Here is a 21,673-nt window from a genome sequence, read left to right as displayed (position 1 = left end):
CTCGACTCAGTACTGACCCCTGGGGGACACCGCTAGCTACAGGCCTCCAACTAGATTCCGCACCACCTAACACAACTCTCTGAGCTCTGTTGTCAAGCCAATTGCCAATACACCTCACGGTCCACTCATATAGGCCGCGCTCCTGAGCTTGTTTAAGAGGATGTTATGGGAGACAGCGTCAAAAGCCATGATGAAGCCAAGGTAGACCACATCCACCACTCTCCCCTCATCTACCCGGCCAGTCATCTCATCATAGAAGGACAGCAGATTGGTCAAACATGAGTTCCCCTTGGTGAATCCATGCTGACTATTCCTGAATTATCCTGAATTGTTTAGGAACAGCTAACATATATAAAAAAGGAATCCTCCAAACCACAATTGCATTGTCTTTGTTTTGACATACTATTTGAAGACATATACAATAACGCTCATTTTTTTGTCATCAAAATGAAAATTAATATAGGAGGATCCCAAGATGCATTCTTGTCAACTGAACCATTTCAGAATTATGGATGAAATAGTAAAATTGCCTTATAAATAAAAATGCAACCACAAATATGAGAAAATTTCATTAAAAGTTAAAGTTCTCATGAAGTCAAAGACTTCCAGGAGATAATTCTTCAAAAAAACAGACAAGCTGACATGAGGCTCAGGGTAAGACTACGAGAGTTGGTAGCAATGTCTTCCGAGCATGGGTTAGGTATCAGAAGAGGTAGATACTATTTCTGGCTTCCTTCACTGAAGCAATTAATATCTCTGGACCTGTCCGAGTGTTATTGTAAAATTAGGATAAAAAATACTTTATCCTTCATCTTATATACTGAAATACTTCAATGTCAAGTTCCGCATTCATACATAATATTATATTGCTGTTTGTGCTTATGATCAAACTCTCTTTAAGACAGAAAATTGCATTACGTTTTCATTCCATTAAACCATTTTTTTTTTCCTTTTTTTTTTTTTTTCCCCCTGTTTGCCAGATAACTGACATTCCCAAACACTTCCAGAGGTACTATTTTGGATGTGTCTGAGGCTGAATTCACTCAGCCCTTGGGAATACAAACTGTGTGGCAATCTATGAGTTCTTGGCATGTTATTTTTCTCATGGCCGAGGTTTCCTCAAAGGCTATGGTACAGATATGGAGCGCTACTTTTTCCATATACTCTTGTTCTTCTAATTTGCTTTTTACAAGAAGACAAATGAGTAGATACAAGAAAACAAACGAGTAGATACATGGCTATAATGAAGTCTTTATTAATAGTGGCATTAATATCAAGGACATGGGCTGACCTATAACCTTAGGATCAGAGCAGAGATTCAGCCCAGATTTGCCAAGGCTGTGCATTATGCGTCATTAATTACCTCCATTCCTCTCAGAGCTTCTTGGCAGTTTTGGGGGTAAGCAACAAAGAAGAAAAGTGCACAGAACTGGATTATTCTCTACTGATTTGAAAAAAAAACAAACATATATACACACTTTTATGTATACTTATATATATATATATATACATATATATACATATATATTATATATATATATCTGATTTCCCTAAACAGCTGGGGGACTCCTTTTTATAGGATATCTGACAGAGAATGCCAGCCCAAGATGCAATATAAACAATATTTATCTGTATTTCCAAAATTGATTCGGGAGCTGTAAATATTTTTTATTGTGTAGCTTCAATGTCCTATACTTTCTGAGAAAGAGAGTATAAATAGATTGCCTTTGGGAGGGAGAAGTTACATCGTACCTCTCTCTTTTTAGGAAAATAAGCATTGCCTATTGGATGCAGCACTGAGGACTTGAGATCCTTGGGCCAAAGTCATTTATGGCAAGTCACTTAGAGGTGAGTCTATAAAGTAGCCTCACATTCAAAACTGCAAAACGTGACTTTGGGTAGTCTCCCACTCAGAGGGATCCTCAGTCAGATTCCCTCTGCAATACATGGATAGAATTGGATGCTGCAAAATGGGGCATGCAGAAGCCTCCTTATCAGAAAACCCTGTCAGCTGGCCAAAAGGATGTTTCTGATGAGAACATTCAACTGTTCATGGAACAGAGAGCCCAGTTTAGGTTTTCTGCACAGAACTGTCAGCAGGGCTGGATGAATGGCTGTATGTCATGGGTTCTTTTTTCAGGGGAGTATACACCTAGTCCTTTGGAAGAAGGTGTGTAGGTCTCCAATTTCAGAACAGGTTTTAGAGTAATCTGCATAATGGTCTAGTCAGTTTTCAATCAGTGTTAATGAAAGATATGCTTTAGTTTAATCAAACTTATCGAAAGCTGAAGCAGGAGCTGCTGTATGAAAGAGCCCTGGCCTGTGTGTTTCATAAGGCCTGACATCAAATTTTGGTTTTGTGAGGTCTTTGGAGTGAATGAGTATGCTACCCATGAATTTCTTCACTCCTAATAAGTAAATACAATGAGAAAAGAAAAGAGAAAGAAAAGAGAAAGAAAAGAGAAAAGAGAAGAGAGAAAAGAGAAAAGAGAAGAGAGAAGAGAGAAGAGAGAAGAGAGAAGAGAGAAAAGAGAAAAAGAAAGGAAAAGAGAAGGGAAGGGAAGGGAAGAGAAGGGAAGGGAAGGGAAGGGAAGGGAAGGGAAGGGAAGGGAAGGGAAGGGAAGGGAAGGGAAGGGAAGGGAAGGGAAGGGAAGGGAAGGGAAGGGAAGGGAAGGGAAGGGAAGGGAAGGGAAGGGGGAAGGGAAGGGAAGGGAAGGGAAGGGAAGGGAATAAAAAGAAGAGAAAAGGAAAAGGAAAAGAAAAGGAAAAAAGAAGAAAAAAAAGAAAAGAAAAGAAAAGAAAAGAAAAGAAAAGAAAAGAAAAGAAAAGAAAAGAAAAGAAAAGAAAAGAAAAGAAAAGAAAAGAAAAGAAAAGAAAAGAAAAGAAAAGAAAAGAAAAGAAAAGAAAAGAAAAGAAAAGAAAAGAAAAGAAAAGAAAAGAAAAGAAAAGAAAAGAAAAGAAAAGAAGAAAAATGAAAAGAGAAAAGAAAGAAAAGAAAAAAGAAAAAAGAAAAGAAAAAAGAAAAGAAGAGGAAAGAGAAAAGAAAAGAAAAAAGAAGAAAAAAGAAAAGAAAAGAAAAGAAAAGAAAAGAAAAGAAAAGAAAAGAAAAGAAAAGAAAAGAAAAGAAAAGAAAAGAAAAGAAAAGAAAAGAAAAGAAAAGAAAAGAAAAGAAAAGAAAAGAAAAGAAAAGAAAAGAAAAGAAAAGAAAAGAAAAGAAAAGAAAAGAAAAGAAAAAAAGAAAAGAAAAGAAAAAAAAAGAAAGAAAAGAAAAGAAAAGAAAAGAAAAGAAAAGAAAAGAAAAGAAAAGAAAAGAAAAGAAAAGAAAAGAAAAGAAAAGAAAAGAAAAGAAAAGAAGAAAAATGAAAAGAGAAAAGAAAGAAAAGAAAAAAGAAAAAAGAAAAGAAAAGAAAAGAAAAGAAAAGAAAAGAAAAGAAAAGAAAAGAAAAGAAAAGAAAAGAAAAGAAAAGAAAAGAAAAGAAAAGAAAAGAAAAGAAAAGAAAAGAAAAGAAAAGAAAAGAAAAGAAAAGAAAAGAAAAGAAAAGAAAAGAAAAGAAAAGAAAAGAAAAGAAAAAAAAAAAAGAAAAGAAAAAAAAGAAAAGAAAAAAGAGAAAAGAACAAAAGAAAAATGAAAAGAGAAAAGAGAAAAGAGAAAAGAGAAAAGAGAAAGGAAAGGAAAGGAAAGGAAAGGAAAGGAAAGGAAAGGAAAGGAAAGGAAAGGAAAGGAAAGGAAAGGAAAGGAAAGGAAAGGAAAGGAAAGGAAAGGAAAGGAAAGGAAAGGAAAGGAAAGGAAAGGAAAGGAAAGGAAAGGAAAGGAAAGGAAAGGAAAGGAAAGGAAAAAAGAGAAAAGAGAAGAGAAGAGAAGAGAAGAGAAGAGAAGAGAAGAGAAGAGAAGAGAAGAGAAGAGAAGAGAAGAGAAGAGAAGAGAAGAGAAGAGAAGAGAAGAGAAAAAAGAAAAGAAAAGAAAAGAAAAGAAAAGAAAAAAGAAAAGAAAAGAAAAGAAAAGAAAAGAAAAGAAAAGAAAAGAAAAGAAAAGAAAAGAAAAGAAAAGAAAAGAAAAGAAAAGAAAAGAAAAGAAAAGAAAAGAAAAGAAAAGAAAAGAAAAGAGAAAAAGGAAAAAGAAAAAAGAAAAAAGAAAAAAGAAAAAAGAAAAAAGAAAAAAGAAAAAAGAAAAGAAAAAAGGAAAAAAGAAAAAAGAAAAAAGAAAAAAGAAAAAAAAAGAAGAAAAGTAAAGAAAAAAAACTTAGCTTTGGCCTGCCTGCACACATTGAAATAAAAAATATATATATATAAAGCAGATTAAATGCTCTTCACCTTGAGAAGTTCTCACACAGAGAAGATCATAAGTTTATTGAATTATGACTTGTAGGAAACATCACTAAGATTCAAAATGTTTTGACCTTTTTGAGCTGATGATGTTTTAAATAAAAACCCAGATTATCGAGAATATTGTGCTCCACTAAGTACTGTTGCATGATTTTTGAATCCCACAAGGTGGTGCCATGTGAACAGAGAATAGTATGAGCAGCACAAAGTGACTCATTATTTCCTTAAGATAAATCAATGCCAAAGTTTGTTGCAGTAACGTTAGGACAATTCCTCTGACATTTCATACACTCTAAAAAATTGTCTTCACAGGTACTTTTACTTACAGGAATAATGTTTTATTAGTGAAAGAGTTATGTATGAAAACAATAATTTTTGCTGAAACTTCATGACACTACTTATTTACTGCTCTACGAAATATAAAACATACTGTGATATCAACATGACCTTTGAAAATGCATAGGCTGTTCGCACAGCACCAATGTAGGTGCCATAACCAATGCTCTGCTAATCCTCCAGTTTGGCTCCATGTGTGAATTACGGAACAATGCAGTCTTCAATATGTAAACGCTTACTCAGCACTGGTATTTGGGATGAGAGAGGGTCTTTCTGAGATCTGCAGATCCATTTTCCTTTATCTATGACAAAGCATTTAGTGCTGTGAGAAATATCTAGGTGACCCATATGGAAATATGTGACTGTATTTGCTGGATTGGCAGCATTGCCTGATAGCTTTCCTCAAGGTTGTGAGAGAAGGCTGCAATCTGCTTCCCATACAAAAAGGACTATCAATTGCTATTAGATCCAAAACCACTGTGTGCCCTCTGGTTTTCTTAGTCAGGAAAACATGAATTGAAAACGCATGTTAAGGTACCAAGTTTCCCTCACATTCTTGGTTTTCTTTGACAGACATTGTCTGAATATTAGCTAGTGGTGAAAAGACGCTGATCTGTTTCCTTTGACATAAGAAGTTTGCTCCAGTCATCTAAATTAACTACACAAAATCAGAATGAGTAAGGAATAGCAAGACAGAGCCAGGATATTTCTCGTCAGTCAGACTCGCTGAGCAATGCTGGAAGCAAGGGACTGTTCTGGGCTTACCCTCGCAGCTGAGGCATAGCGCTGCAAAAGCATCTTTAGCAAGTCATTTGATGAGGCTTACAGCTAACTTCCCCAGTGTTTAATCTGTTTTGAATTGTCTACAAAGGTAAAAATTGAAAAGGAGTCTACTACACATATTCTGACTCCATAGATCACTGAAAGAATATAGTTAAACTAATTCCCTTCTTATTAAGAAAAAAAAAATTCCAACTGACAAGAACCAATGGCTGGGTTAGTCAGTGAGACTGTTAAAATTCATTATTATTCTGTCTCCAATTTTAACACAGACATTAACTCAAAATCACAATATACAACAAAGTATGAATAAGGTTACCATTTCAATCAGATTACATGCCAGGGCTAAAAACTGCAGCCACTCATTTTCTTCGGTAAAAAAGTCCAATATTCATCACATTTGCAAGTAAGACTTCTGAGAGATTCAGTGCTTCCCACTGGAAATAAGCACAAATAAAATTCACTGCAGAAGAAAGCACGCTATTTTGCCTCCATTCAGAAGAAGACTAAATTTCCAGGAATCCAAAATTAGACCCGAATGCTTTTTTTTTTTTTTTTTTTTGAAGTGTGATGTGATGTGGTTAGGGATTAGATATATAGGGAGCATCGGTGATATCAGAGACTAACTGTATGCCTGAAGCACACATTTGATGCATACAGTTAGGCAAGATTATAGCAAAAGTGCTCCATAAAGAAGGGGTGGGGGAGTGGAAGCACATAATAATTGCAAGTTATAAAAATAGAGGTAAAATTAACAGTGTGAGTACAGCAAATAATTGCTTCTGTAACATCTAGAAGGAAGTTAATTTCACAGAAGTGTGTCCTGACTGTAATTTTATTTTTTTTTTACGTGGACATTGATTCATGCTCAGACTTTCTTTGGCTACATTGGTATGACTTGGGTGAGCAAGTGATCTGAGTATGAAAACCATCAGTCTTCAGAGCCAAAGGAAGCACAGCTGAAGAAATAATCTACTTTCTACTATATAGAAACAGACAATTCATTAGTATTCACCATATCCACTATATTTTTATTAACTCTGTAGAATATTCATGGACATGGGGAAAGAAGATTATTCAAACTGAAAATGTAGTCAGTGTAAAAATACTGATGGAATAATAAATATAACAGAAAGCCTACGGATATAAATTACCAGTCTCTCATATATTTGCCCCAGAAGCAGGGAAGATGTGTCTTGCTCTTTGATGCAGGACCTTTAAGAGCTCTGCTGTGACATCTTTCCATTCTGACCAAGGCATGCCTTCCTGAGGCCTGGCTTTCTCAGGGAATATCACCACAGGCCACAGCGGGTGTTCAATAATGCAGGCTTATGGCATCAAACTTGAGGTGTCAAAATAAGGAAGGCAGGCCTAGAAGTCACCCGGTCTCTACTTCTGCCCCAAGGCTGGGTCGGTGGTGTGCCCTTCCTGACAGGAGTTGGTCTAACTTGCTGTGGAAGGCCTCCAGCCTTCCCACATGGAGTTCTACATGCCATGGCCTTGAAGGCATCAGTGGCCTGAATGGCCCTGGCCACTGTCCCCTGGGGCCTCAGCCACCCCTACCTCGCTGTTGGTGGCAGGACAGGCCCTGGCTGGGGAGTCCCTGCCCTGCCAGCTGCGGCATGGCACTTGGCTGCTGGCTTCCCACACCAGGGGAGCAGCTGGCCCTCATTCTGCCCTGGTGCTACTGCTCCCCTGAGCAATCTGCCTCAGTGCTTCACAGTGAGAAAGTCTGTCCTGTTCCCACCTTAAGTCCTTCTTGCTGTATTTTAGCCTACTGTTTTATTTTCTATTCTCCATGAACTTCATGAGCATCGCCTGCCTTTCTTTGCAGTAGTGTTTGAAAGATTTGCAGACAATCACCACGTCACCTTTGTTTTTCTCTTTTCTGTTGTAAACAGCCTGAGAGTGCTCAGGCCTGCTTTGTGTGTTATGTTTCATAAAACTGTAGTTACTCTTGCCCGGAGTCTTCAGCTGATCTTTCTTGAAATACGATGCCCAAAACTGGATAAAACACTCCAGCTGAGACCTTACCAATGCTAAAAATAGCAGAAGGGTTACATCAGTTGGCTGTAAATGATCTCCATGTTTATACTGCACAGTATGATGTTTTTCTCTTTTGCAACAGCATGGTGTTGTTAAATAATGTTGAATTTGTATTTCACAAGAGTCCTCAAAACTTCTTCTGCAACATTATGAGCTATCCAGTTATTCCTTAAATTGTATATGTTGCTGTTGATTCCTGACTCACTGTAAAACCTTGCACATTCCCTGACTGAATGGCTATCATTTCTCCACAAGATTAGACTAATATGTTAAAATGTGGTAAGAGAATTTTTAATCTTAATTTCATCCCTGGGGTCCTTGAATTTTTTCCGGATTAGAATTTGCTCCCTTTAATCTGTCCTCATGTAGTTGGCTCTACCCAATTCTTATGACAAATGCTTTCCCTTACTTTTTTGGATCAGCAAAATAATTAACAACACAGACATTTTGATTTTCATTTTGAGTCAAAATTAACACCATATTATGATAACTAAATTTTGTCAGAAGACTTTGTAAGAAAAATTAAGTATATTGCATCAGATGTTGGCTTCAGTGGATTGGCTTCAGAACATGACAGTGGGATGGTGGAGAAACAAGTTCATAACAAACCTTCTAATTGGTTATATGCATACGTTTACGTCATTTTAACTAATTAATGAGGATTATTTTTGTCAACAATTGTATTAGGCAAGTAAGATGTGTGAGGCACATCATAGTGTTCTCCTGAATGTTCTAATATTTCTGGAAAAATATAAACTTAGTCTAACATATAGCTATTAAAAACTTCATTTACATGAGCTAGGAAGCAGATGTATTCCCAGTTTAGCTACTGGGAACTTTCTGAATCAGACCTTATCAGAGGTCTAAGATTTTAACCTAAAACATTTGAAATAATTGGGAAACTTACTATTTACTGATTAGTAGACTTCTTTTTCTTCTCCTTGTTTTACCAAGTGATAGTACAGAAAATATATCATTATCTGTTCCTTGGAACTATATAGGAAATGACTGAAAATAAGTATCAGATAAATCTTAGGTCTATGACTACAAAAAAGTATGGCAGTAACAGCCTGAAAGTAAAATGTGGCCTTCATCTCAAATTACTCAGTAGAAGTAGAGAGCATTAAATCATTGATATGGTCACCGTGAAGTTAATTATCTTATTTAAGAAAAACAGCTATTGGTGTAAAGAAGACCTTAGTCATGGAAAATGACTGCTCCACCTGGACTGAGGGTGCTGAGGGAGTTGGTGGATGTGATTGCTGGGCCACTTTCCATCATCTATCAGAGTTCCTGGTTATCTGGAGAGGTCCCAGAGGATTGGAGGCTTGCTAATGTGATGCCCATCTACAAGAAGGGTCATAAGAAGGACCTGGGGAACTACAGGCCTGTCAGCCTGACCTCGGTGCCAGGAAAGGTGATGGAACAGGTCATCTTGAATGCAATCACACAGCATGTGCAGGACAACTGAGGGATCAGGCCCAGTCAGCATGGGTTCATGAAAGGCAAGTCCTGCCTGACCAACCTTATCTCCTTCCATGACTGGGTGACCCACCTGGTGGATGAGGGAAAGGCTGTTGACGTAGTCTACATAGACTTCAGCAAAGCCTTTGACATAGTCTCCCATAGTATTCTGGGGAAACTGGCAGCCCATGGCTTGGATAGGTACGCTCTTGGCTGGGTTAAAAACTGTCTGGTCGGCTGGGCCCAGAGTGGTGCTGAATGGAGTGAGATCCAGCTGGCGACTGGTCACCAGTGATGTTCCCCAGGGGTCAGTGTTGGGGCCCCTCCTTTTTAATATCTTTATTGATGACTTGGATGAGGGAAATGAGTGCACCCTCAGTAAGTTTGCAGATGACACCATGTTGGGGGGAAGTATTGATCTGTCGGAGGCTGGGAAGGCCCTGCAGAGGGACCTGGACAGTATGGGTCAATGGGCAGAGGCCAATGGGATGACGTTCAACATGGCTAAGTGCCAGGTCCTGCACTTTGGCCACAAGAACCCCATGCGGTGCTACAGGCTTGGGGGAGAGTGGCTCGAAAGCTGTGCAAAGGAAAAGGATTTGGGGGTGCTAATCAGTGCTCACCTGAACATGAGCCAGCAGTGTGCCCAGGTGGCCAAGAAGGCCAACGTCATCCTGGCTTGTATTAGAAATAGTGTGGCCAGCAGGTCCAGGGAGGTGATCACCCCCTGTACTCTGCTCTAGTGAGGCTGCACCTCAAGTACTGTGTTCAGTTTTGGGCCCCTCACTACAAGAAGGACATAAAAGCCCTGAAGATGTCCAGAGAAGGGCTACGAAGCTGGTGAGGGGCCTAGAACACAAGTCTTATGAGGGGAGGCTGAGGGAAGTGGGGTTGTTTAGTCCAGAGAAAAGGAGGCTTAGGGGACATCTCATTGCTCTCTACAACTATCTGAAAGGAAGGTGTGGGGAGCTGGGGGTCAGCCTCTTCTCACAGGTAACTAGTGATAGGACTAGAGGGAAAGGCCTTAAGTTGTGCCAGGGGAGGTTTAGGTTAGAAATGAGGAGACATTTCTTCTCAGAAAGAGCAGTCAGGCATTGGAACGGGTTGCTCAGGGAAGTGGTGGCGTCACCGTTCCTGCGGGTGTTCCAGGAAAGGTTGAATGTGGTGCTTAGGGACATGGTTTAGTGGGTGACATTGGTAGTAGGGGGATGGTTGGACCAGATGATCTCGGAGGTCTTTTCCAACTTTAATGATTCTATGAAAAGTATTTACCCTCTGAAAAGGGGTTCTCCTGACCTTGGTTTTATAGTATGGAGAACCATGCTTCACGTTTTCTCTTCTAGCTCCAACACAGTCTGTACTTGGAAAGCCTACTTTGGACCTTCCATTTCATTTTCAGTATTTCTCAGCTAAAGTTCTCAAGCAAGGATTTTTACTTCCTTATCTGGAACAGGCATGCAAGACCTTCAGTTATATACTCCTCCTCACATTCCCTTAAACATTTGAGCAAATACTTACAAAATCTTTCTCAGGACCTATGTCATATCTCTTTTATATACAGAAAAATACTGTCTACAAATCTCTGCCTTAAATTTGCCCAGTCTGGTACTGAAAGTGACTGGAATTTTTTTCTTTTCTCAGAACTGTTTGTTGTTTGATGAGAAATGATTTTAATGATCTCACTGTTTTCTAATGAGTTTGTTAGCCTAATTTATGATTCCCACAGCAGAGAAGGTTGGAAATGTAAAGACTTGAAAACAGATTTTTCTTTTTCTAAGGTGAGTCATTTGGATGACTGCTGGGCAACCTCACCTGACTTAGGCCAGGGAAGCTAAAACTCTTATTTGTACTTTTCCATATGAAAAGGCGTCTAGGAGCTATATAGGAGAAACATTCTGGGGTGATTGATACATCCTCTGTCCTGCTCTGACAACTGAAGATGCCAATATTGGCTTTAAACCCAGACATGTTGTAGCATTTCTTATATCACGTGGTTGGCTGTCTTGTGAGCTCTGAGTCCTGCAGCCAGGTGAACAAGAGTCTCCTTCTCAGGGCTGAATTAGGCTAAGGTGACCTGACATTTTGGTCATTCAGAAGATGTATGACCTGACAGAGACTATCCTTGGCTTTTGAGTAGAACCAATAGGATTTTTTTCCCTTGTGCTTCTGTCAAGATGCTGTATTTTCTCCCTTTTCGTCTTCTAGTCTTTTTAATTTCCCATATTTTATTCATGTTTCTTTGCCTTTTTCATGCACCAAAAGTTTCATTCTTTTTTTTTTTTTTTTTTTTTTCTCTGATGGACCTACCTTTACAGTGTTCAGATCTGCTTCTCTTCCAAACAATTAGCAAGTCTTTATCTTGAAATACCTCCCTGGATTCTTCTACAGTTCATGACGACACTGTCCTGTAGAAGATGATTTACTCCCATTCCATGACCAATATCCACACAGATATCCCAGTTCTCCATAACTTTCCCACTTTAACAGGACTCTCTCTGCCACTGTCCTCTGCATATTAAGTTGTTTGTGCTCCATGCTAATCCTTACTCCAGTTATTTTGCTTGAGGAGGAGGTATGGTTTGAAACCGGCCTCCGGGGTGGTTAAGGAACAGACGAGATAGTCTGTAAGTGGAGTCATCTAAATGGCCGAGGAGTTGCCTGAAAAAAGCTTACTGGTTATGTCCAGTCTATAATACAGGGTGCCTAAAGGTAGCATTGTGCTAGGGGGTTGTAAATGTAGTGGGGTGATGGGGAGCCCGCATGCAGTCTGTCAGACAGCCTAAAAACAATAGCTGCAGAAGATCATCTGAGCTGTGAAATGTAAAAGCTTTCCCAGAGAAAGTAGGGTCGTAGTAAGGTCTGGTTCCTGCCCACTTACCCTGAAATGACACATAATCTCCCCAAACCAGCAGAAAGGTATGCTATAAGTAGCTCACAAGGATTGCCTATTGCTTTTTTGAATGCTTCAGTCTAAAATCTTCACATGGAAAACACATTAAAGGATGAGGAGTTAGTGTCTAGAAGTACAGTACATACCTTCCTAATTATGTGTTGTCAGCATTTAACATGACAGATACAAATATGTAGATATAGCTATAAACTAAACTAGAGATCTAGCAAAAGAGCAATGTAAGAAATAATAATACACTGATATGAAAATGGGATAATTCAGGAATATGACCAGAACTATAGAAATTGTACATTTTTGTAATTATTACAGGAGAAAGAACTCAAAACTTTTCTATCGGAATGTTTTCATTCCTGCAGCCTTCCTCCAGGTTTATGGGAGACCAGTGCCTCAGTTTCAGGTGACAGGAACGGTGCTTTGTGTAGACTGCACCGAAGTCCGTCCAGAAGTGTATTGGCAATATTTCCTTATGTAACTTTAGTCTACAAATTAAATAGAAATTGTTTTTATTTCTATATAGAAAGTGTTTCTCCTATGCTGATGCTTTTGTTTGAAATCCCATTTTGATGCATCTTTGAAGGCAAAAAAGGGGGAGATAGCTTGCTGCTTATGAAAGTGAAACAACATAAATATACAACTCTTTCAAGCAGTTGTTTATTCTCACAGATGTAAGAAGTTAAATAATCTTGCTAAATTGACATTTAGCTGGTTGAAGTCTGTGTTGGCTGGTTGCAGGCTTGCTGAGAATCCTTGTCGAGTTCTCAGGCTCTGATAAGTGTTCTTGTATCTAACAGTTTCAAGTTGTGATTAGGCTTTATATGTCCCAGAGAGATTTGTTGCTAACCAATTAGCACTAATAATATTACTTCCCCTTTCCTATTGATGTCAGGGTAGGCTTTTGTACTTGAATGTAGTGGGAATAGGATGGGCATCTTAATTACTGAGGGCTGAATCGTGCTGCCTTCTTGGAAAACCTGTGGGAGGAATGCAGAGGAGAGCGAGATTCTGCCAAGTTGCTCCTGTCTGAGCTTCCTTCAATTCTTCCATTGGAAAGGAGGAGCGTTACACCAACTTCTCCTTCCGCTGGCAGGGAGAAGGAGGCACAGGGATCCCTAGCACTTGCAAACCATGTGCAGGAGACACTGGCCTCAGTGTCAGGGGGACTTTGTTCTCTTCAGGTTGGTGATTGATAGCACTGCTTAAATAGAAGAGCAGAGGAGCTTGATATCAATTAGAGCCAGAAGATTGGTTTTATCTTCTTTGTAGACTCCCCACGGCACCTGGGAAATGAACAGCTATCTGTGGGATTCTTCACCTTCCTTCAGGATTCTCAGAAAACCATTTAAGAGTCATCTGAAAATATTCACCCTGGCTGCATATACATATTTATTTATATCTAGATACACATATTTATTTTTAAGCTTATTGTTATCTCAACTCATTTTAACAGGCAGGTAAATTTAAATTTTAAATGCATTGTAGTAAGGCAGAATATAATTGCAAAAAGATCATTTTTTCATTGTGTTTTCCCTTTAAGGCATTTTTGATACAGCATTGTAACAGGGTTTAAAAAAAAAAAAAAACACAAAACAATGATCTGTAAATATAGAACCAATTGCCACCATGGAAGCTTAATAGCATTTATAACATTGCTGAGAGGATGCAAATGCAACAGAACAGAACACACAGTAACTTTTTTCTGTGGATTACTAAGAGCAGAAATTAAGGTGAGCCTCTTACGGAGAATGAATTAAATCAATCAGAGAAACTGCAAATAGAGACACTTATTCCTTGAGAATATTCAATTAAATAAGTTTTATTGGGGTTTGATCAAGTAATCCCCATGATTTTTGTTATGATTCACATTTCTATTTTAGTCTTTGCCATTATTTATTACTATGCAGAATAGTTCCTAAGCCTTATTTAATAGGAATGAATTTAATTAATCTATAGAGAAACACGAATTCTTGATTTAGCATAGCACAGTAATGTTGATTTAAATGAGAACTTAATAGCGATGAGTGGGACAAGGTGTGCAAAGGAACTGTCTCTCAGAAAGCGTGCTGCTGCGTGGTAACCACGTTCCCGCTAATGGAAGTAAGTAGGCAGCAGGTTGCTATGGGCATGCAAGCGTGCTGCAAGCATTAGGAAGACTGCTTATGCTCCTTCCTCCCCCGGATTGCTCCTAGTGGTCTACGCATCTTTAATCCGTGTTCCAAGAAGAAGGTGAGCAAAGAGGAGCTAATCATTCCTTTACGGACTGGAGCGCTGGCATCATTTGACAGAAACAAAATAGAAACAAATGGCTGGGCAGTAGAGGCATGCTGTGTGTGTGTCCTGTCTTATCTTTCAGAAAGAGGAAATAATCTGCAAGACGTACGGGAGAAAGACAACGAAGAGAAGCTTGCTGTTTTTATGTCACCATCTCCCTTAAATAGAGAGGGGGAGACTTGAATGCTTATTATTTCCCTGTTTGTAGCCATAACCAAGGGAAACAATGTCTTGCATATATAGCCTTGCATATAGTGTTTGCTCTCGGACCTTAGCAGGGTGAAATATGTATTTGGATGGAGGGTTTGGAATGCTGAACACATTTTTTGAAGCTTAGATTTTACCATCTTCATCCCAATGTATCTTTCAACAAGCCTGAGAGGTCTCAATCAATTATTTAGTGTAAATTCCTTGCTTGATCTTGATTTTTGCCGTCTAATCTGACAATACAAAGGCAGCAGAATTCACTAGGGTGTCTCCTTCAGACTTCAATTTTTTTTTATTTCTGAATTGTCTGGTGCAAGTGGGTTAACACAGGGATGGCATGTGGGAATGACTGAACCAAAGTGCTTGCTCCCTCATCCTAAATGACCCCTGAGCCTTTGTAGCTTCCCGGTGCAACACTGGCTGCTCTGACACTTGGCAGGGAAAAAAAGAAAAAAAAAGAAAAAAAAAGAAAAAAGAGACAGTTATGGCCTGATTGCTGGGTTTTCTTATTTCATGGCCCCTAGGCTTACCTGAATGGCAGGAGGGAGCCTGTTTATCACAGTTCATTTGGATTCCCTCAGCCTTTCCTCCCCTCTGCTTCTCCTGACAACTCCATGCTTCAGTGAGAAACAGATCCTAAAGCAGCCAGAGAGACTAGTTTTGTCTCTTCCCTCTCCATGACCCAGGCAGCATCCAGCAGAGAAGCTGCTATCCAGCTGCAGCTGGGAAGGGACTCGGGCTCAGACTGCCTCAGGTGTAGCCTGTGGCTGCTTCCAAGCTAGCTAGGGAGGAAGCAGGAAGGGTATTTTGAGAGGGGTTGCCAGCTACAGTGATGCTATCAAAAGCTTCCACGTTTTCAACTTGTCATCAAATACAATTTTTCCTATGTCAAATTGGCACCACAGGGACTACAAGCCAGCAGCAAGGTGAAGGAACAGCACCTGGGCCCTGCTGCTGTGCAAACACGTTTCCTTCCTGGCCCTGGCTCCACAAGCAGGGGAGAAAAAAATGAAGGTCACCAGGAGCTGAAGGACAGAGGTTTGATGGGTGAGCTGTGGATAAAAGATGGCATTCTGCATCTGCACACCAGTTCTGTGCAACTGCCTCACCACCCACAGCTTCCCGATGCATTTCAGACTCTCCTTTCTCCTGCCCTCCATGGAGTCCTCACTCCCCAACCTGTATCCTTCTGTATCAGGGAGGAAACTTCATGTCCTCATCTTTCTTTTCCTTGCCCAGGTGTTCGTGGGCACGGAAAAGAGCAAAGCAGCCCACTGGGACATTTTTTCCATAGAAGGGGCTGTGTGTTGAGTCCCCTGAGCAGTGATGCTTCACTGAGGGCAGTATGACACTGCAGAATTACAGGGTTGTATCGCAGCTTGGGAGACCATGTTCTTGGGAGGAAATTCACTTTCAAGACATGTGAGGACCATATACCACCCACTCAAAGAGTCCACAGAGACTTAGCCTCTACAATCTCTACTGTAACCTCTTCTTGGGCTAGTTGGCAGATAACTGGGAGGTGTAAGACCCCAAACCATGCACGCAGCGGAGCCTCCACAACCACTGACATGACTGGTAGGCGCACTGCCATGCACTGAGCCACAGCTGGTGAAAATCTGTCCTCAAAAATCAGCCATGTGCCCATGTGGTATCAGTCTACATGCATTTATTTGGTTACTTCTGCCACAGCTCCCATGAAGATATAAGAGCACTACAGTAGTGCCGAGGGGCTGTTGATCCTCTGGTGTCAGAAGCTCAGCAAGCACAACAGAGGAGGCCTCAACGTTACAGGCAGAACTCAGACATCCATCTCTGTTCTCTCTGTCACAGAGGTTTAAGCCAATGTGATTTCTCTCATGTTTTTTTCACAGATTAAGTGCAAACATGAAGAATGACTTTAGTGTGGTTGTTGTGCAGTAACCTGTTAAATCACTCAGTCACGTATCTTAAGGATGATGGTGACGTACACCCATGTCAGTGTTGACACTGGGTTTTACAGCAATCAGGTCCACGACTAGTAACTTAATAACAAAAAATAGCCAGCAGAACTTCCACTCCATTAAAAGATAGGCTGTTTTAAACGTAGCTGAGCACATAATCTTTCTGAGACCGGTGCCTTGACTTCAGGCATACAGTGTAAGCCAGAAAACTTGTGAAGGTGGAGCTCAGAGACTGCCTCAGACAGCGAGGAATGTGGAGCACGCGAACTCGCCGAGGCTGTGCCTTGACACAGCCCAGCAACTGAGAGCTGCTGTGAAACATCTCCAAGGCTTCTCAGCAGGTTCAAGGTGTGCTGCGATTTGCTTAGAGGGGCTTGGTGCTTGATGGAAACGCAAAAACATTTCTCACATATGTCTGAGTTTTCATGTAAGCCTAGTAAGGTCCAAGGGTGCAATCAGAGCCCTGACGAAGGGCTGGACATTGGTTTGTGACAAGGTCTGGCTGAGCGCAGCCTCGTGCAGAGACCTCACTGCAATGTGTGCCTTGAAACCGTCCCAGCAAAGCACGTGTGCCGAGCCAGTAACCTTGCACAGGCAGATGTCCTCATGCAATTCCAGGGAGCTAAAGGAGGTTAAACAGGGGTAAAACTGACGCTGGGAGAGTAAAAAACTACATTTTCTCTGCTGAAATTATTAGAGGTATTCTTCTCTCCTTGATGCAGCTTTGGTAAAGCTGACTTGCCTGTTCCAGCCATGATTTCTTGTGTTTTAACTGGGAAAACTGGGAACTTGCTGGTTGGGGGAATCTTTGAGAAGGACAGGGTAGTTTTGTAAGTCTTTTGCTACCAGTAGGTTGGGGGACATAAGTTCTGAGAATCCAGTCTGCTTTCCTTCTTTTGTAGGAAAAGCTCTCAGCTGCTTTCTTTCTATCCCACTCAAAAATTTGAGAAGAAACACGCGGGCAAGGCAGAGTCCGCTTCCATGCTTGCATTCCTCTGTGGGATCGCACTGAGCAGTCTGGGTGGCTCACCCCACCAAACCTGAGAGCTGAGCACACCTCACCCACCTATTGTGCTGCGTGCCGAAGGCCACTGGCATACATTACATTCCCTGACTCTTCCTCTCCCATTGTGCAGCTTGGCCAGTCCCCTGCCTACCAACAGAAAGCTGCCCGTTTGGATAATGATCTCCTGGTTTGCTCTAAGGTTTTTATTTTATTTTATTTGGTATTGTTTATGGAAAGAGACCATACAGTTACAGAGAGCGGCATGTAATGAAAAATGGAGATGCTGTGTGTACCCACATGCATGTCTATATCTGTATCTGAATCTTTGCATAACCTTATCTAATAACACTGCAAAATAGTTAAAATAGATACATTTTGCTTCGGCTTTTAATTCCTTTCAATTCCTTCAATTCTTAAATATGTGACTGGAACTCTGCTGATTCTGTGTCAGTACACTGTGAAGTGGTAAGCCCTAACAACTCTATTTTAACAGAATCCATACTGAAAATCAGAAAATAAGATGAAAGATGACGTTTTTGGCTTCTGGGCTTTATCAGGCTCTAGGAAAAAATGTACATTTTCAGCTAAAGAGAAGAGAAACTGGGAACCCAGAGCACAAAGACGAAGAAAGATGAAAGCAATTGAGAAAGAAGAGGAGGAGGGGAATGAAGGAAAAGGGGGTGGAGGAAGTATGAAAGGGTCAGATGGCTTACTAGGAAGGCAAAAAAAAGGATCAAAGGGTAGGAAGCCAAGTACTAGAAGAAAGAATTATAATTTTCAGCAGCTGGGAGAAGACTAGGAAAGAGGAGTCTTAATGGTGCGCAGTTGGAAAGGGAAAGTGAAAGGAACTAAATCAAAAAATGAGAGTGAAACAGAACTTGGGGGGAAACAGCAGAGAAGAGCAAAGCAAAGTGGCTGCTAAATGGAGGAGCAGGCTGCCATTTATATCAAGGGATGGTGGCAGTGAAAGCATAAAAACAGTCATAGCTTTGGCTTCAGCTGTTCTGGGAGAGGTGCTGGAAATCCTTTCACAGTGGTGCAAAGAAAAGTGTGCTTCCTCTCAATGTTGTGTTCAGCTGAGGATCTTAAGAAAACTGGTTGAAGCAATTTACACAGCTGATCGTTTTAGCATTCTTTGAATACTGTTCTGCTAGACCTCCTTCTGCCTAAAATATGTTAATTAGGGCCATTTCTTTCAAACTACTAAGTTACAAATCAAGAACTACATGAGCAACTCCTGGTATATGTGATCCTGTTTTCGGGACTTGAGCTTGGTAGCAGATGCCAGCTGATGATCTTAAGGTCATAGGGTGGGAATGGGAGAGAGTCATGGTGACGTTTCTGATTTTCTGACTGTGGTTTTCTCTCTTGTCAGTTTTTGTTGCCATCTTACTCTGTAGCTAGTGGAGAGATTTGGGCTCTTCTTTATGGAATCCTACAGAGAAGTCTAATTTCCTAAATTTCTTGTCCATTTATGCTGAAAGCGAGAAGCAAAATCACTTTCCACACAAGTTTTCTTTTGCTTACAGGATTTTTTCTACTGTATTCTGAAGAGTTATTTCTACATTCTCAGCTGTGTGACAGTCTTTTGTGAAGGTTTTTCCCCATATTGTCTCAAAGAATAATCAAGGTTTTTATCACCTGTTCTACATTTTGTCCCAGCCAAGAGCCATGAGGACCAAACTAGGCTTCTCGTCCCTCTAGTTTCTGTGATGAAAGTAAGAAAAATAAATCCAGAAAAATTAGGCATAGTGGTTTCTTTGGAGAAAAAAGAGAGTGTCAAGAGAGAAAATGTATTGTTTTAAAATAATCTGTGTTCACTAAATCAAAATCACTGCTGAGTCCCAGCCTGTTTTCAATGAACTGAATAGCAACATTAATATTTGCAGGTTTAGTGCCATTAATGTGAATGGCAGCAGACCTCTAGTTAACCTCTCCTCCCCGCACTCAGTGTTTTGTCCACTAGCAGGGGAAATAGATAAAGGATGATGTATCAGTGGAGAAATACTGAAATCAGCCTCAGTCACAAAATATTGAAAATATGATGGAATAAATTATCTGGCATGCAGTCTGCAGAAAGGCCTCAGAGGTAGTTAAAAAAATCAGTGGTATTGTTTAATTTCAAAGCAGATCTTTTAGCATCTCCACAGGACTTTCTTGTTGGGGTGGGACTCGGTTTTGAACATAACCCAATGTAATGAAATGTCAGCAAAATGTGCTTCATGGGAAAAACTAGTTGCTTGAGATACCTAAAAGAAAACTGATTAAAGTGGAAAACACTGGTGGAGAATCATGCATCTTGAAATGGCGTTGGGAATAAGGGTCTGACTCCTTTTACTGCTAAAAACCCTCATGCTATTCTGATGGTAAATATGGGCAGTAAAATGAGAGGACCTTTATATGCATGTGCAGGAGGTGATATTTCCCTCCAGAGGTGACTCTAATCATTTTTAACCAGTGAGTATCTCATTGGAGTTTGTAGAAGACTTGTGTGTGTGTGTGTGTGTCTAGCAGAAAGGAAGCTGAAGAGAGCAATATTGCACAAGTCAAGAACACTACTCCTTTTGACCCCTTTTTGTGCTTAGCTTCAGTTATCATGTACCTGTCTCAAATTGTAAGTTCCTCTGTCTAGATGCATGAGTAGCAGTACAAGAACTCTGAAATGGGCCCTGCTTAAACAGCATTAGGAAAAATATATATATATAACTTGCCACATGTTATAGTGGGATGTTGCATGCTGTGGGAAGTTCCTATAAAATGTAGAGATGGGCATGAAACTGAGCACGAAAAAGCCAAAGCTCCATGGCATCCTTCTGCCCAGGAGGGAGCAGTAGCCAGAGAGTTTAGTAAGGGCCTCCACGGGAGAGTTCAGGAGGGGACGGGGTGGAGATACTGCATACAGTGGCTTCCTTAGCATTTCAGAAACAATGCTGGTCAACTCCAATTTGGCACCAAGTGTTTCTTCTCTTATAGCCACTTGCCAGCTGGCACTTCTGGCAATCAAACAGAAGCACTCTGTAAGAATAATCTGTGGTTTAGGCCCATTGCTTGTGGGCATCAATGACGCCTTTGGTGCTGTCATCTTCCTGGGATCAGGGCTTAAGTCTGTGACCTTACCCAGTACCTTTGTATATTTGCATGACAGGCTGTCAGCAGGAAGGGTGTTTCCAGCTCTCTGCTCTACAATACAGCAGTCCTTGTGATTATGTCCTTCTTTATAACTTTCAGTCAACCATCTGGAACTGAGGACCCCAGAAGCATGGATGTTAGGTTTCTTCTGTTGTTTTTCTTAGGTTTAGCTGTCCCTAGCATCCCACATTTTGCTCAGTATGACTCTTTTTTGCTCATTTTCAAAACTCCTGGAGTTCTGCAGCTAAGAGAGGACTTTTTGCTCTACCCTGCTGGGGAAGGAAAGAAATTCTGCAACAGGGGAGAAGAAATGTTCCCCTGCAATGGGAAAGGATGAAAAAGCAATAATCACCTTTGCGAAGTGTTAACTTTTACCCTCCAGATAATTATCAAATCATTTGTTTAAATATTGTACACACTGGACAATGATTTTCTACATTTGTCCTCAAGTATTATTTTATGCTCAGGCTTTGGAGAATGGGACTTCCTATGGGAAGGGGAGATATCAGCATAGAAATAAACTACACTTCTGGGCAGCCTGCAGGCTTACAGTAACCACGATCATTGGCAGTGACTTTGGGGTGGCCAACCTACTCTGAATTTGTGTCTCTCTTTCAGCAATTGAGTAGACAAGGAAGGAAGGAAACTCTGGTTTTGAATGATAATATTTCTTATACAAATAGTGAATTCTTGTCTGTCCACAGAAGATGGGGGTTAAACCGCTTATTTCCGAAATTAGCCACAGGGCTCATTTCAGTAAGTGGCATTTTGTATGATCACATTGGAATGACTTCCTTCTGATCATGTAATTTTAATGTAATTAAGATTCAGAAAGACTCTGGAGCTTCTCTTAGATAAGCAAGAAGAAATGCAACATGACTGCAAACTTTGTAGTGAAAATAAAATAAAATCTTACCTTTTCATGACCTTGAAGAGTATTGTAATGAAAATCTTCACCAACTCAGGTACTTATGATCATAAATTCTTTCAGTCCAGAAAGTCTGCCTCCTCCTTTTGTCTAAAAAAGATGAAATTAAACCAGGTTCCTTTTACAGTTTAGTATTAGACCTGGATTTGAATTACCTTGAAGAAAGGTGAGAGCTTGAAATGGAGCCCAGGGAAGGAGGTAGCCCAGGGTGCCTTGGCGCAACTGTGGGGCCATGGACAGGTGCCTGGGCGAGGAGCACTGGCGTGTTCCAGAGGTACATGATGGGTACAGAAAGGACCCCCCAGCCAGGAGGGGACAAGTCCTCCTTTTGA

This window comes from Anser cygnoides, chromosome 6 (assembly GCF_040182565.1).
Source record: "Anser cygnoides isolate HZ-2024a breed goose chromosome 6, Taihu_goose_T2T_genome, whole genome shotgun sequence".
Taxonomy (NCBI): domain Eukaryota; kingdom Metazoa; phylum Chordata; class Aves; order Anseriformes; family Anatidae; genus Anser; species Anser cygnoides.
This window is presented reverse-complemented; position numbering follows the sequence as displayed.